Consider the following 14,397-nt stretch of genomic DNA (forward strand, 5'->3'; position numbering starts at 1 on the left):
GTCATGTTTGATAATTCGTACTGAAATTTTTGAAGAGGTTACTAAGAAATTTGACGAGGGTAAAGCAGTGGATGTTGTCTATATGGACTTCAGTAAGGCCTTTGACAAGGTTCCACACGGAAGGTTAGTTAGGAAGGTTCAATCGTTAGGTAGTAATATTGGGGTAGAAAAATGGATTCAACAGTGGCTGGATGGGAGATGCCAGAGAGTAATGGTGGATAACTGTTTGTCAGGTTAAGGCCGGTGATTAGTGGTGTGTCTCACGAATCTGTACTGGGTTCAATGTTGTTTGTCATATACATTAATGATCTGGATGTTGGGGTGGTAAATTGGATTAGTAAGTATGCAGATGATACTAAGTTAGGTGGCGTTGTGGATAATGAGGTAGGTTTTCAAAGCTTGCAGAGAGATTTAGGCCAGTTAGAAGAGTGGACTGACAGATGGCAGATGGCTTTTAATGCTAATAATTGTGAGGTACTACATTTTGGTAGGACTAATCAAAATAGGACATATATGGTAAATGGTAGGGCATTAAGGAATACAGTAGAACAGAGTGATATAGGAATAATCGTGCATAGTTCCTTGAAGGTGGAATCTCATGTGGATGGGATGGTGAAGAAAGCTTTCGGTATGCTGGCCTTTATAAATCAGAACATTGAGGATAGGAGTTGAAATGTAATGTTAAAATTGTATGAGGCATTGGTGAGGCCACATTTGGAGTTTTGTGTACAGTTCTGGTCACTAAATTATAGGAAAGATGTCAACAAAATATAGAGAGTACAGCGAAGATTCACTGAAATGTTACCTGGGTTGCAGCGCCTAAGTTACAGGGAAAGGTTGAGAAAGTTAGGTCTTTATTTTTTGGAGTGTAGAAGGTTGAAACGGGGCTTGATAGAGGTATTTAAAATTATGAGGGGGATTGATAGAGTTGACTGGAGTCAACTTGACTTGACTAGAGTTGACTTTTTCCATTGAGAACGGGGAGATTCAAAGAAGAGGACGTGAGTTGATAGATAGGGTGGAAAAGTTTGGGGGTAACATGAGGGGGAACTTCACTCACAGAGTGGTAGCTGTGTGGAACGAGCTTCCAGTCGAAGTGGTAGAGACAGGTTGGATATTGTCATTAAAAGAAATCTTGGATAGGTATATGGACAGGAAAGGAATGGAGGGTTATAGGCTGAGTGCAGTTCGGTGGGACTGGGTGAGAGTACGAGTTCGGCACGATCTAGAAGGGTCGAGATGACCTTTTTCCGTGCTGTAATTGTTATATAGTTATGTGCAGAAATCCCTCATCTAAACTAGGTTCTGTCTGAAGGCTGCTGATTTGCGGAGAACATTGGCTACGACTTGACAATCTCAATTCTCAGGGTAGGTAGGCTCAATACTGAGCAAATACAACATAAAAAGCATAAACAGACAACGGGTTAAACAAATATGTGAGGAAATTCTTTTGGAAAGGTAAGATGTCAAGAATTTCATTGGAAAAATTGACTTGGAAATTTGATCTAGGAGGGTTACAACTTCCGAATTTTAAGAATTATTATAAAGCAAATCAACTTAGATTTATTGCATCTTTTTTTGAGAAAGATAGACCGGCATGGATTAGAATAGAACTAGATAAAATAGGAGGAAATACACCAGAAGATTTTATATATAAATGGGAATCTAAATGGATTAAGGAGAAGAAAGAATCTCCTATATTGAAACATTTGATTGACTTATGGAATAAAATAAATGTTAATAATGAGACAAAGAAATCTTTATTAGCAAAGAGATCTTTAATTCCAAATAGAATTATTCCTTTTACAATGGATAATCAACTTTTATATAATTGGTTTCAAAAAGGGATTAGATATATAGGAGATTGTTTTGAAGGAGGTATATTAATGTCATTTGATCAATTAAAGAATAAATATAACGTACCAAACAACACTCTGTTTTGTTACTTCCAACTAAGGGCTTATTTAAGAGAAAAATTAGGTCAAACAATGTTATTGCCGAAATCTAATGAAATAGAAACTTTAATTCAAAAAGGAAAGATTAAAAAATTTATCTCTTGTATGTATAACTTGATTCAAAAACAGGCAATTAAACAAGGAGTCCATAAGTCAAGACAAAATTGGAAAGTGACTTGAATATTAAAATTGAAGAAACAAATTGGTCAAGACTATGTCTTGATAGTATGACAAATACAATAAAAGTCCGGTTAAGATTAGTGCAATATAATTTTTTACATCAATTATATATTACACCACAAAAAATAAATTAATTAAACCCAAATTTATCCAATCAGTGTTTCCGATGTAAACAAGACATCGGTACTTTTTTACATTCTACTTGGTCGAGTTCTAAAGTTCACCCTATTTGGACAAATTTAAGAGTTTTATTGGAACAAATTATTGGAACACAACTTCCACATAATCCAATATTATTTTTACTAGGCGATATTGAAGGGATAAAACCGAAACCCAAATTGAATAAATATCAGAAAGAATTTATAAAAATTGCACTGGCAGTAGCCAAAAAGGATATTGCAGTTACTTGGAAATCGGATACATACTTAAGTATAGATCGTTGGAAGAAGGAAATTTATGGCTGTATTCCACTTGAAAAAAATTACTTATAATTTAAGAGATAAATATGAAACATTCTTGAAAATTTGGCGCCCTTATTTACAAAAGACTGGATTAAATATATAGGTGCTCCGAAGATGAAATAATTGGTTATTTGGGGAAAGGTATAAATATATATACTAAAGTTATTACGAACTCCATGGAGCATGTGGGGATCTTCCGATATCCAGGCACTCTTTCTTTTTTCTTTCTTTCTTTCTTTCTCTTTTTTTCTATAGGGATGTTAGGGGGGAGGGGTTAAGGGGAGGAGGGGAAGGGTATATATATATTTTTTTCACATATTTTCTTTTATTTCTGTAATTATTTGAAAACTCAATTAAAAAAGTAAAAAAAAAGACAATGGAAAAAAGGTACAGCTAAAACAGGGCACAGGTGAAAATCAACTACTAGTCAGAGCAGGTAAGCATCGGAGCCTGGCGGACTCTGGCAGCTCCTGGTAGCCTGCCAGTTTCATGACAGAATTCATCTACTCCCACCCTCACCCTCCGCACGGCACGTAAGAGCCCAGAACGATTGGAGTGGCGACTGTGGGTCCCTAATACCACTGCAGAAACTGAAAGCTTTTCCTCTGACCCGTAGCCTTTCCAATCCCCAAAGTACTTCAGCCGGCTACGGACTCGATCGGAGTCAGCAAGCTAATGGACGATGCATCCTGCTTGACCGTCGTTGATGTGAGAATCCACGGACCATCTCAGAACTGGCGTCAGCGTACAACATAGAAGGGACTTTAAAAGGTGGAGGGGGGCATTGCAGGTGGGGTGGATGCGCAGACTTGTGACAAGGAAATTCGTTGATCCGACGGAGAACCGTTGTTGTTGATCACCTCGAACGGCTCCTCGTACGGCCGCTGTAGTGGTGCCCGGTGTCCGTCCCTTCGTACAAACACAAACTTAAGTTCTCCAGATCTTTGGGTACATGGGTCGGGGTGCGTCCGTGCTGTGAAGTCGGTACGGGGGCCAGATTGCCGAGCCTTTCGCGTGGTCTGTCCAGGACTGCTGTGGGTTCTTCCTCTTGCCCCCTTGGGGCTGGTATGAACTCTCCCGGGATGGCCAGTGGTGCGCCGTACACCACCTCGGCCGACGAGGCGTGCAGATCCTCTTTGGGCGCTGTGCGAATTCCAAGCAGGACCCAGGGAAGCTCGTCCACCCAGTTAGGTCCTCTCAGGCGGGCCATGAGAGCCGACTTCAAGTGACGGTGGAAACGCTCCACCAGTCCGTTTGACTGTGCGTGGTAGGCAGTTGTGTGGTGTAGCTGCGTTCCCAACAGGCTGGCCGCAGCCGACCACAGGCTGGAGGTGAACTGGGCGCCTCTGTCGGAGGTAATGTGGGCAGGTACCCCAAAGCGTGCTACCCAGGTTGCAGTCAGTGCTCGGGCGCAGGAATCGGCAGATGTGTCGGTGAGCGGGACCGCCCCTGGCCACCTCGCGAACCGGTCTACCACCGTTAGGAGGTACTGCACTCCTCGGGACACTGGTAGGGGGCCCAGGATATCCACATGAATGTGGTCGAACCTCCGGTGGGTGGGTTGGAACTGCTGTGGCGGGGCTTTAGTGTGCCGCTGCACCTTGGCTGTTTGGCACTGCGCGCATATTCTGGCCCATTCACTGACCTGCTTGCGAAGTCCGTGCCACGCGAACTTGCTGGAGACCAGCTGGACGGTTGTCCTGATACATGGGTGTGCCAAACCGCGTATGGAGTCAAAAACTCGCCGCCTCCATGCTGCCGGGACGATGGGGCGAGGTTGGCCGGTAGCCACGTCGCACAGGAGGGTCCTCTCACCTGGGCCTACGAGAAAGTCTTGCAGCTGCACACCCGAGAGTGTGGTCCTGTAGTTGGGCATCTCGTCGTCTGCCTGCTGCGCCTCCGCCAGTGCTGCATAGTCCACACCCAGGGACAGGGCCTGGACAGCTGGTCTGGAGAGTGCGTCCGCTACGACGTTGTTCTTTCCCGAGACATGCTGGATGTCCGTCGTGTACTCGGAGATGTAGGACAGACGTCGCTGCTGGCGAGCCGACCAGGGATCGGACACTTTGTGGTCCGTGAACGCGGCGAACGGCCTGCCTTCTATGAAGGACCTGAAATGCCGGATTGCCAGATACAGTGCCAACAGCTCCCGGTCGAAAGCACTGTACTTGAGTTCGGGTGGTCGTAGGTGCTTGCTGAAGAACGCCAGGGGTTGCCAGCGCCCCTCGATGAGCTGCTCCAGCACCCCACCGACTGCTGTGTCGGATGCATCCACCGTGAGGGCGGTCGGAACGTCTGTTCTGGGGTGCACCAGCATCGCGGCATCTGCCAAGGCTTCCTTGGCTTTAATGAAAGCGGCCACGGCCTCCTCGTACCAAGTAATGACCTTGTCTTTACCCGACATCAGGGTGTGCAAAGGGAGCATGATACGGGCTGCTGAGGGGAGGAAACGGTGGGTGATGTTCACCATACCAACGAACTCCTGCAGGCCTTTGACCATGTTGGGCCGGGCAAAGTGGCGGATCGGATCTACCTTGGCGGGCAGAGGTGTTGCTCCGTCTTTGGTAATCCTGTGGCCCAGGAAGTCGATGGTATCGAGACCGGACTGGCATTTGGCCCGGTTGATCTTGAGGCCGAAATCACGCAGGCGGGAGTAGACCTGGCGGAGGTGGGACAGATGCTCCTGACGTCTGCTGCTGGCTATAAGGATGTCATCCAGATAGATGAACGCAAAGTCCAGGTCGCGTCCCACCGCATCCATTAGCCGCAGGAACGTCTGTGCAGCATTCTTCAGGCCGAACGGCATTCAGAGGAATTCGACCAGGCCGAATGGGGTGAGGAGTGCTGTTTTGGGGATGTCTTCAGCGTGCACCGGGATTTGATGGTACCCGCGGACGAGGTCTACCATGGAAAAGATTCTTGCCCCGTGCAGGTTTGCTGCAAAGTCCTGTATGTGCGGCACGGGGTAGCGGTCTGGAGTTGTAGCCTCGTTCAGTCTGCGGTAGTCGTTGCATAGTCTCCAACCCCCGGCTGCTTTGGGCACCATGTGCAGGGGGCAGGCCCATGGGCTGTCGGACCTCCGTACGACCCCCAATTCCTCCATCCTCTTGAACTCCTCCTTCGCTAGGCGGAGCTTTTCCGGGGGGGGGGGGTAGCCTTCGTGCGCAGGCGTAGAGATGTGGTCCCTGGGTCGGGATGTGGTGCTGAACCCCGTGTCTGGGCATGGCTGCCGTGAACTGCGGTGCCAGAAACGATGGAAAGTCCTGCAGGATTCTGGTGAATTCGTTGTCTGACAGCGTGATGGAGTCCAGGTGTGGGGCAGGCATCTTGGCTTCACCCAGGGAGAACGTCTGGAAAGTCTCGGCATGTACCAGTCTTTTCCCTTGCAAGTCGACCAGCAGGCTGTGAGCTCGCAAGAAGTCCGCTCCCAGGGGTGGCTGGGCCACGTCGGCGAGTGTGAAGTCCCACGTCAACCGGCTGGCGCCGAACTGCAGCTGCACTCTACGGGTGTCGTAGGTCCGTATCGTGCTGCCGTTTGCGGCCCTCTCGGTGGATCCTGGCTTCCCGTTTCGGGTGTCGTATCCCGTTGGGGGCAAGAGGCTGATTTCCGCTCCGGTGTCGACCAAGAAGCGGCGTCCGGACTGTTTGCCCCAGACGTACAAGAGCCTGTCTTGGTGGCCGGCCGCCATAGTCATTAGCGGCAGCTGGCCCTGGCCCTGGCCCTTGCAGAGCGGGCGACAACGGCGGGCTTCTGTGCCCCATCGCTGGTGGTAGAAACACCACTGTCCACTGTCCTCCTGACTCCTTCCTCTGTGTTGTGTGCGCCCCCCTGCCGGGCCTGGTCTGGTCCGCTGTTGGGCGTGTGGCCTGGTAATCTGACCGACGGACGCCACGCACTCCCTCCTGGCATTCCATAGCACGTCTGCCCGGGCCGCCACCTTCCAGGGGTCGCTGAAATCTGCGTCGGCCAGCAGCAGATGTATGTCCTCAGGCAGTTGCTCTCGGAACGCTTGCTCGAACATGAGGCAGGGCTTGTGTCCGTCAGCCAGGGCCAGCATCTCGTTCGTCAATGCTGATAGCAGTCTGTCTCCCAAACCGTCCAGGTGAAGCAGGCGGGCACCCCGCTCACGCCATGAGAGGCCAAAGGTCCCAATGAGCAGCGCCTTGAATGCTTCATATTTGCCTTCTTCCGGGGGTGACTGCATGAAATCCGCAACCTGGGCGGCCGTCTCCTGGTCAAGGGCGCTCACCACGTGGTAGTAGCGCGTGGAATCAGAGGATATCTGCCGAATCTGGAACTGGGCTTCTGCTTGGCTAAACCACACGGGTGGTCGCAGCGTCCAGAATGTCGGCAGTTCTAGCGAAACTGCGTGAACAGATGAAGAGTCGGTCATCTTTGGTCCAAATCCCGTTTGGACCGTCGGGGTTACCGATGTAGCGATGTACTGCACACAGAGCCAGAGACAACGACACACATTCGGTAAGTCGTTTCGATACTAGTTTATTCAAACTTCGCGGCGCTGGCATTTAATCTCCAGCGCCCGCCCTCTCCGGGCGGAAATGACTTCAGAGGTGCATTACCAACGTCTCTCCCCGCACGCTGGCTATTTGTGAGCCGGTTCTCCTGCGCCGAAAGTGGGTCGCCACAGTATATTCTTTAGTTGTTTTAGTTTTCCTGAAATATCAAAACAGAAATTTAATCAAACGACGCCGGACACTTGGCGTTTCTCATTATTTTAGTTGCTGAACTGATCAATAATATATACGTCTTTTTATATACAATAGTACAAGGCAGCAAATTGTCAGTACGGTAATATTTCAGACCTGTTTAAAGTGAAATATCTAAATGAAATGCAGAACCTGATTATTTGGAGAGGACTGGTTCATATTAATTTGCTGAGCACGTAATATCTGAGGAAAACAGATGCCGGACCTATGGAAAAGAACATATGTGCATGTTGTCCGGTATTTCGAAAACGTGTCTCATTTACATGATTAACTTCCATTGATGGTCATACATTTCCATAGCAAAGCAAAGCAAACTCTCTCTCTCCCCCCCCCCCCGCTCCCACTCCCCTCTTTCTCTCTCTCTCTCTTTCTCTCTCTCTCTCTCTCTCCCTCTCTCTCTCTCTCTCTCTCTCTCTCTCTCACACACACACACACACACACACACACTCACACACACACACACACACACACACACACACACACTCACACACACACACACACACACACACACACACACACACACACACACACACACACACACACACACACACACACACACACCCGCGCGCGCGGAATTAAACTTGAAATGGAACTCTCTTGATTAAATACATTATACAGTGTCCTGTCAAAGATTGCTATCTATTTTAGTGTCAGCGACATTTCCTCATACAAATATAAGACGATAAAATTAGACTCACGTTTTGCCAGACCTGTGAATGTGTGTGTACGCACGCTTTTCGGATAGGCTTGGAGTACATGGATTAATCTGACATTCAGACGTAGTGTATTTTGGCAAATCTAATTCCGCGCCAGCTTCTAACTCGGCAACAGAACTGTGCAGTTTCTGAATTCCTCTATCGTTCGGGGAATTGCAGTCAGATAACTTTATCGAGGCTAACTTGAATACAACAAACATGACTGATTTCAGTAGGGGATGCCTCCGTCATAATATTTTGAGAAAACTTGCTGTGAACTGTCATAAGATTACGTGCTTCTGGTTATTACTGTTGATGAAATACTTAACCTCTTATGCTCTGAGCAGTGCCAATAAACTACCTAAATCTTTGTTCTGTAAACTAACGAATACAGTTTGTTTCTGTGAAGGGGGAGTGAAGCAGGTGCAGAAAATATAGATTTCTGTTCATAAACAACATTTCGGTTAACGTGATAAATTAAACGAAACTATAATTAAATGACGGTTGTTCTAGTTCAATTGGACGATTGATGATTTATATGAAAAAACAATGGACTGTCGAAAATGGGGGTCCTAGTTGCGGAAGGCATACACGATAAAAACAATAATATCGCGACAGAAAATAATTCTCCCGTTTAAAATTTATCTGGCATTAGTGAATCATACCAGATGCAGTGTGTGGTTATTGTATGAGCTAAACAAGGTAAAGAAATAAAATACAGGCGAATTCAAAATGCAATGAGCACTAAAGTAATAGGAAACAAAACTTGTCATTATAATAATCGGCTACATTGGAGTGAAAGGATTAATCTCACGCATCAAGGTTTTGTCAACTATTTCACCAAATTGCGTCATCAAGCCACCGTGGATAGTTGCATTCATTAATCCAAACAACCCGATGTTGCAGGCATACGTTCCAGGCTCGAAACCCAACTGTCCCATCTTTCCTATAGGCAGGTCAGCTTGCCAAGACAGGGAGTATTGAAACTAAAATGGAAAACATTTAAGAAGTGAGAACATCAAGCTTAGCAATAGAGACGGGGGGGCGGGGGGGGATGCTAATCACATTCTTTACGAGGGAAAGACTATAAGTACTGTTTACTGAAGGGATTGGTGGAAACATGTTTATTTGTTTCTGCTGATTAATTATCTGGATGCAAATAGATGAAACTTGATTAGTACGTCAGTGCAACAGAATCATAGGCAACGAGAACAGTTCAGACAGTGCATCGCGTCCACGCCGACCATCATCGTTCAATTAGACTAAACCTACACCAATCCCATTTTATTCTGTTCACATCAAAACTAACCCATGATTACAGACCAGGACTACTTTGAGTGACACATAAAACGTTCCAGTGGAATGTGTTTTGGAACTGAGAGAAACCCTTCTAAATGGAGGAAATCTATAGTTAAAATGTGCAAATTCCAACGAACAGTAGCAGAAATCCGCAGCAGAACCTTTATTGCAGATGCAGAACGATGGCCTTAAGTTGTAAGATAAAAATAAAACTGAAATACGTGACATAATGCAGCTTGCAAGGCCGAATAAGCATAGATAATAAAGAATAGATACGGTGCAACGAGCAAGGACGGAATAACAGAGGAACGTTGGTTGCATGTTACTAGATTGTCGTGCAACATCTCCTCCACATTTCCCCCCAGCACATATGCACCACAAAGTTTTGTGTTTAGCTTCTTGCTCTTCTCGCTTTGTACTTATGACTGTATGGCTAAGCACAGCTCGAGTGCCATATGCAATTTTGCTGCTGACACCACTGAAGTGCGCCGGATCAAATGTGGCGACGACTCAGCATATTGGCGGGAGATTGAAACTCTGGCTGTTCGGCACCACTGCCACAACCTGTTACTCAATTAATCTGATAATTGATTTCAGGAGGAGGAAATTAATGGTAGATGATGCATTCCACCTCGGAACATCAAAGATGGAGTGGGGTCATCACAATTAAATTACTCGGTGTTCTTCTTCTAAATATTATTATATATATATATTTTTTTCTTAGCCCAAGCTGTTTAAAGCTGGGCTACGGACATTGCACACCCACCCTTCAATTGTTAGCAACTTCCGGACTATGCTGTAGTGTTTAGATATATGTCTCTCTGGAGAGGTGTATAAATATTGCTTTCCAGGCCTAATTGTTTAATGCTATTGTGTAGTGACATTGGAATGTACCTTTTGCATATATTACTGTCATGGTCCTGTCTGGCAATTCATCATTACCTCTTTAATTAAGCCTTAAATCCCCTTGCCTGATTTCCAATCGTTCCCAGTTCAGCAAATTACACACACCTGCTTCCCATCAGTAAATACAGGATAAAAGACCCTGGTAAAAACAAGAAACTGCCAGTTCGTTGGTCAACTCTAGTAGGAGTAACTCGTTTCATGGTTATTTAGGGCTGCCAGTTGTAAGTTTTGCATCGTCTCCTGGATTCTCTACGTGAACCTAGCCTCTGTATAAAGACTCGCCTGGAATCCGGCTCTCCATGTACAGTGGTGCTAACGCCTAACCACTCTGCCTCAGCGCCTGTGTCCTGACCTGGGTTCGTCCCCAGCCACCACCTTGCAACAGAACGAACTGGCCACGAATGAACCCAGCGGACACGAACCCCGTGCAACAGACCCTCGCCAGCCAGGGCACCTATGACCAACTGCTCTTGGAGGTCACTGAAAACCTTCGTATGCTATCCACGACTGTGAGGAAGTTCGGTGAACAGGTGGACTGGGTGTCCGCTTCCCTTAAGCCGTTCGCTTCAAGAACCCCGACTGACCAAACCGCACAGCCCGGGATGGCTACGCCCCTGGGATCGGCAACACATTCCCCTCGAGAGTCGTACGTACTCGAGCCGGAACTCTACGCTGGGGGCTAAGGGAGGCGCCGGGCCTTCCAATTACAATGCTCCTTGGTCTTAGAGCTACAGCCACGTATGTACACCTCGGATAGTTCAATGATTGCGTATATCATGGGGCTGTTACGATTGGATGCCTTGGCATGGGCCACCGTGATATGGGATAACCGACCAGAGGTTTGTTCCTCCTTCCCCTCTTTTGTCTCTGAAATGCGGAAGGTCTTCATACAGCCCACTTGCGGTAAGGACGCCGCTAAACGCTTGCTGACTCGTTGCCAGGGTCCACTGAGCACTGCGAAGTACTCCATCGAGTTTCGAACCTTTGCGGCCGACTCAGGGTGAAATGACGAGGCCCTACAGGAGCTGTTCCGACAGGGCCTCTCAGCTAAGATACTAGCGGCGAGGGATGACACGGACTGCCTGGACGCTCTGATCTGTCTAGCCACCAGGCTAGATAATCGACTTCCGGAGCGTCGGAGTGAAAAGACCAGTTGCCCCGCTCCTTGGGTCAGCCCACGTCAAACCTTACCATCTTCAACTTGCCCTAACCTCCCTCTACCCTCAGTTCCTCGCAGAGCCCCCGCTCCTGCTTTTCTGGTGAGTCAGGCGACACTCCCTTCAGTTCCCTATATCCGGATGCCGATCCCGGCTACTGTGTATTACCAACAACAGTCCCTGTCCCTATCCGCCTTGGTGGATTCCGGTGCCGAGGGCAATCTGCTGGACGAATACATCGCTTCCAAGGCCAGAATACCTCAGGAGCCGTTAAATACCCCTCTGGAGGCCCGGGCACTAGACGGAAAACTGCTGACTCGGGTGACCCACTGTACACCGCCCCAGAAACATCGGGAGGAGGTACGATTTGACGTTATCCATTCGCCTCACGCCCCTATAGTCCTTGGATACCCGTGTCTAAACTACCACGATCTCCACATCGTCTGGTCTACCGGGAGGATAGCTGGCTGGAGCCCATTTTGCCATGCCATCTGTCTGTGGTCGGCCCCATCTCCCAGGGAGACTACTCCCTGCCTCCGCACCGCCCGTATGATTGTGTCATCGATATCCTCCCCAGGTCGCCTTTATAACTTATCCCGACCGGAGAGCGAGGCTATGGAAAAATACTTTAGCGAGTCTTTCGCGGCGGGCGTTATTATCCTCCCCGGTAGGCGCCGGTTTCTTCCTTGTAAAAAAGAAGGATGGGTAGCTTCGTCCTAATATTGATTACCGAGGCCTCAACAATATAACAGTTGAAAATAAGTACCCACTACCCCTCCTCAATTGGGCATTTGAACCACTTCAAGGAGCCACCATCTTCTCGAAGTCAGTAAATTGCTTCAGAACTTTTGTTACGAAAGGGATGAGTAAAATAATTTATTTCTGGATTACAAATGGTCTGTAAAATTGTGAAAACAGAAAAAAAAGCACAAATGATTTAAATTCTGGACAGAACAGGAATCATCTGTGGAGAGATTCAAAGGTAGCATTATAACAATTATCAACTAGATGACAGTGGTATACTCTGTATATATTTCAGCTCGATACTCGAGCAAAGCTGTTTTTGCATGGAGAAGATGCCAAAGGTGAATTTATAGCTTTGTTGAATAAACATTAGTATAAACAATATCCATTGTACTTGTAGCTCGTCGCTGTGTAGGTGTGTATATGGAGAGAGGGGTAAATGGTAAGAAAGGTTTTGGGGCTCTGCGTGCAGATAATTTTATGTCTCAATAACCATATTTTAGATTACACTGATATAGTACAGAATGAGAACTGAACGTGACGAGGTAACAACCTAGATTACACGTGACCTCAGCTTTTTCGGAAGTGCTGCAATCTCAGAATTATTTTTATTTATGATATACCGTCAGAAGGAGAACACAAATATAATTTCAGAGTACTTTCATCACGAAGCAATTTGGAGAAACAAGAAAATAACTTTTAATGAATATAATGCGTTTAATTGCATAACCGTACAAACAAGTTCCAGCAGTTCAACAAAGCTGAAAATGTTTTGTTGATGATTTTGGCTTGAACTCAGTGTCAGAGGCTTTCCGGTTAAGTGTCCAATAATTGTCAGGCAGCATTGCTGGATTTTCAGGTTTTCTGATACCGTTTCTCCACGACGCCAACGACCCAGTGAAACCTTTCATTATGCTCGGCGCTGGCAGCGTCAAGATTTGCAAGGAAGAAGCCTAAATGTGAATGCAGACAATGAATATTTAGTGGCATGTTTTCTTGAAGCACGTTGTCAATTAGCTGAATGTAATTTGATACTCTGTAGTTACTTAGTAGTTACTCTGTAGTTACTAAGAAAAAAAAATCAACAACATCCTTGAATACCAGGCATGCGGTTCTCTCTGGTCCTGCTAGAAGACCTTCGGATTGCCTGCCATGTGTGTTTGCTCTGTCAACTAACAAAAATACATTCCTTAATTTGGCATCAGTTATTCTGGGAAACATCTGTATCAAGTATAGAAATCCTTCACAGAAAAGTTTGCGTCGGGTGAGAACTGATTGCTTCTTAGGTTTTGAACCCAGCAAATTCTACTTTTGATTTTGACAAACTCAAGTCTCTGACCAGATCAGTTAACTCAGATTGAGTTATCCCATGAGGCTCACTCAACATAAAGGGTTAAAATCTGTGTCAGTATCAGTGTAATTTCCCATTCCTGGCTCGTGCATCATGGAATCTTCATTTGCCTCCTCTGGACTCCATGAGTCTTTGGTACTGGAAGACTATCGTCATGCGGCACAGATCTTGTTGCTGAAATTAGATGGAGGTATTCAATGGATGTCTTGCTTTCAGCAGAGAAGCCAGACACACGAGTCAGACAGAAGTCGCAGTTTGTCACATGATTCTTCTGCTCTCTGCATCTCATCGGGACAGCGAATGGCGCTGCCTTCCAAGCACTCAGCTGTGAAATCAACTGCGCATTTTGTGCAACAAACATAAGAGGCACAGGTTTCTTCTTGGCCGCCGACAGTACACCCCAAATAGAGCTCATAGACTTTTGTATTAAGTGGAATCATGCTCCATCTTTGAGATTTAAGCGTATAATCGCCTCAAATCTAACAGAACGTATTGCGGCTGTCCCAACACTGATTAGACATTTTGCTATCGCACATAATCCTGAAAATTCAAGTACTTTATTATGATGTGCGCACACAATGTGCTTAGCGTGTAAAGCACACACAACAACCGATTTACAGGTAAACGCAATGCATAGCACAATGTGTGCGAGATACTTTGATAGCCTTTCAAAAATCTGTCCTGCTGTGCAGCACCGGCCTTGCCTGCACATGCGCTGATAGAGCACTTTCTGCTACATTGCGGGCAACGTTGCAATTGACGTGAACTAGGAACTGAACTGACAAATATAGGCGATTTAAAAATGGTGGGTGATAGAGATATGTCACGGTGATTTTCATGAATAGCAGCAAAAAATTCATAAGATACACCCTAGTATATTGAGGAAGGAAAATCTTCTTTGTCCATTGTTTTTCGCTGGTT

Source organism: Hypanus sabinus, chromosome 17, assembly GCF_030144855.1.
Source record: "Hypanus sabinus isolate sHypSab1 chromosome 17, sHypSab1.hap1, whole genome shotgun sequence".
Taxonomy (NCBI): domain Eukaryota; kingdom Metazoa; phylum Chordata; class Chondrichthyes; order Myliobatiformes; family Dasyatidae; genus Hypanus; species Hypanus sabinus.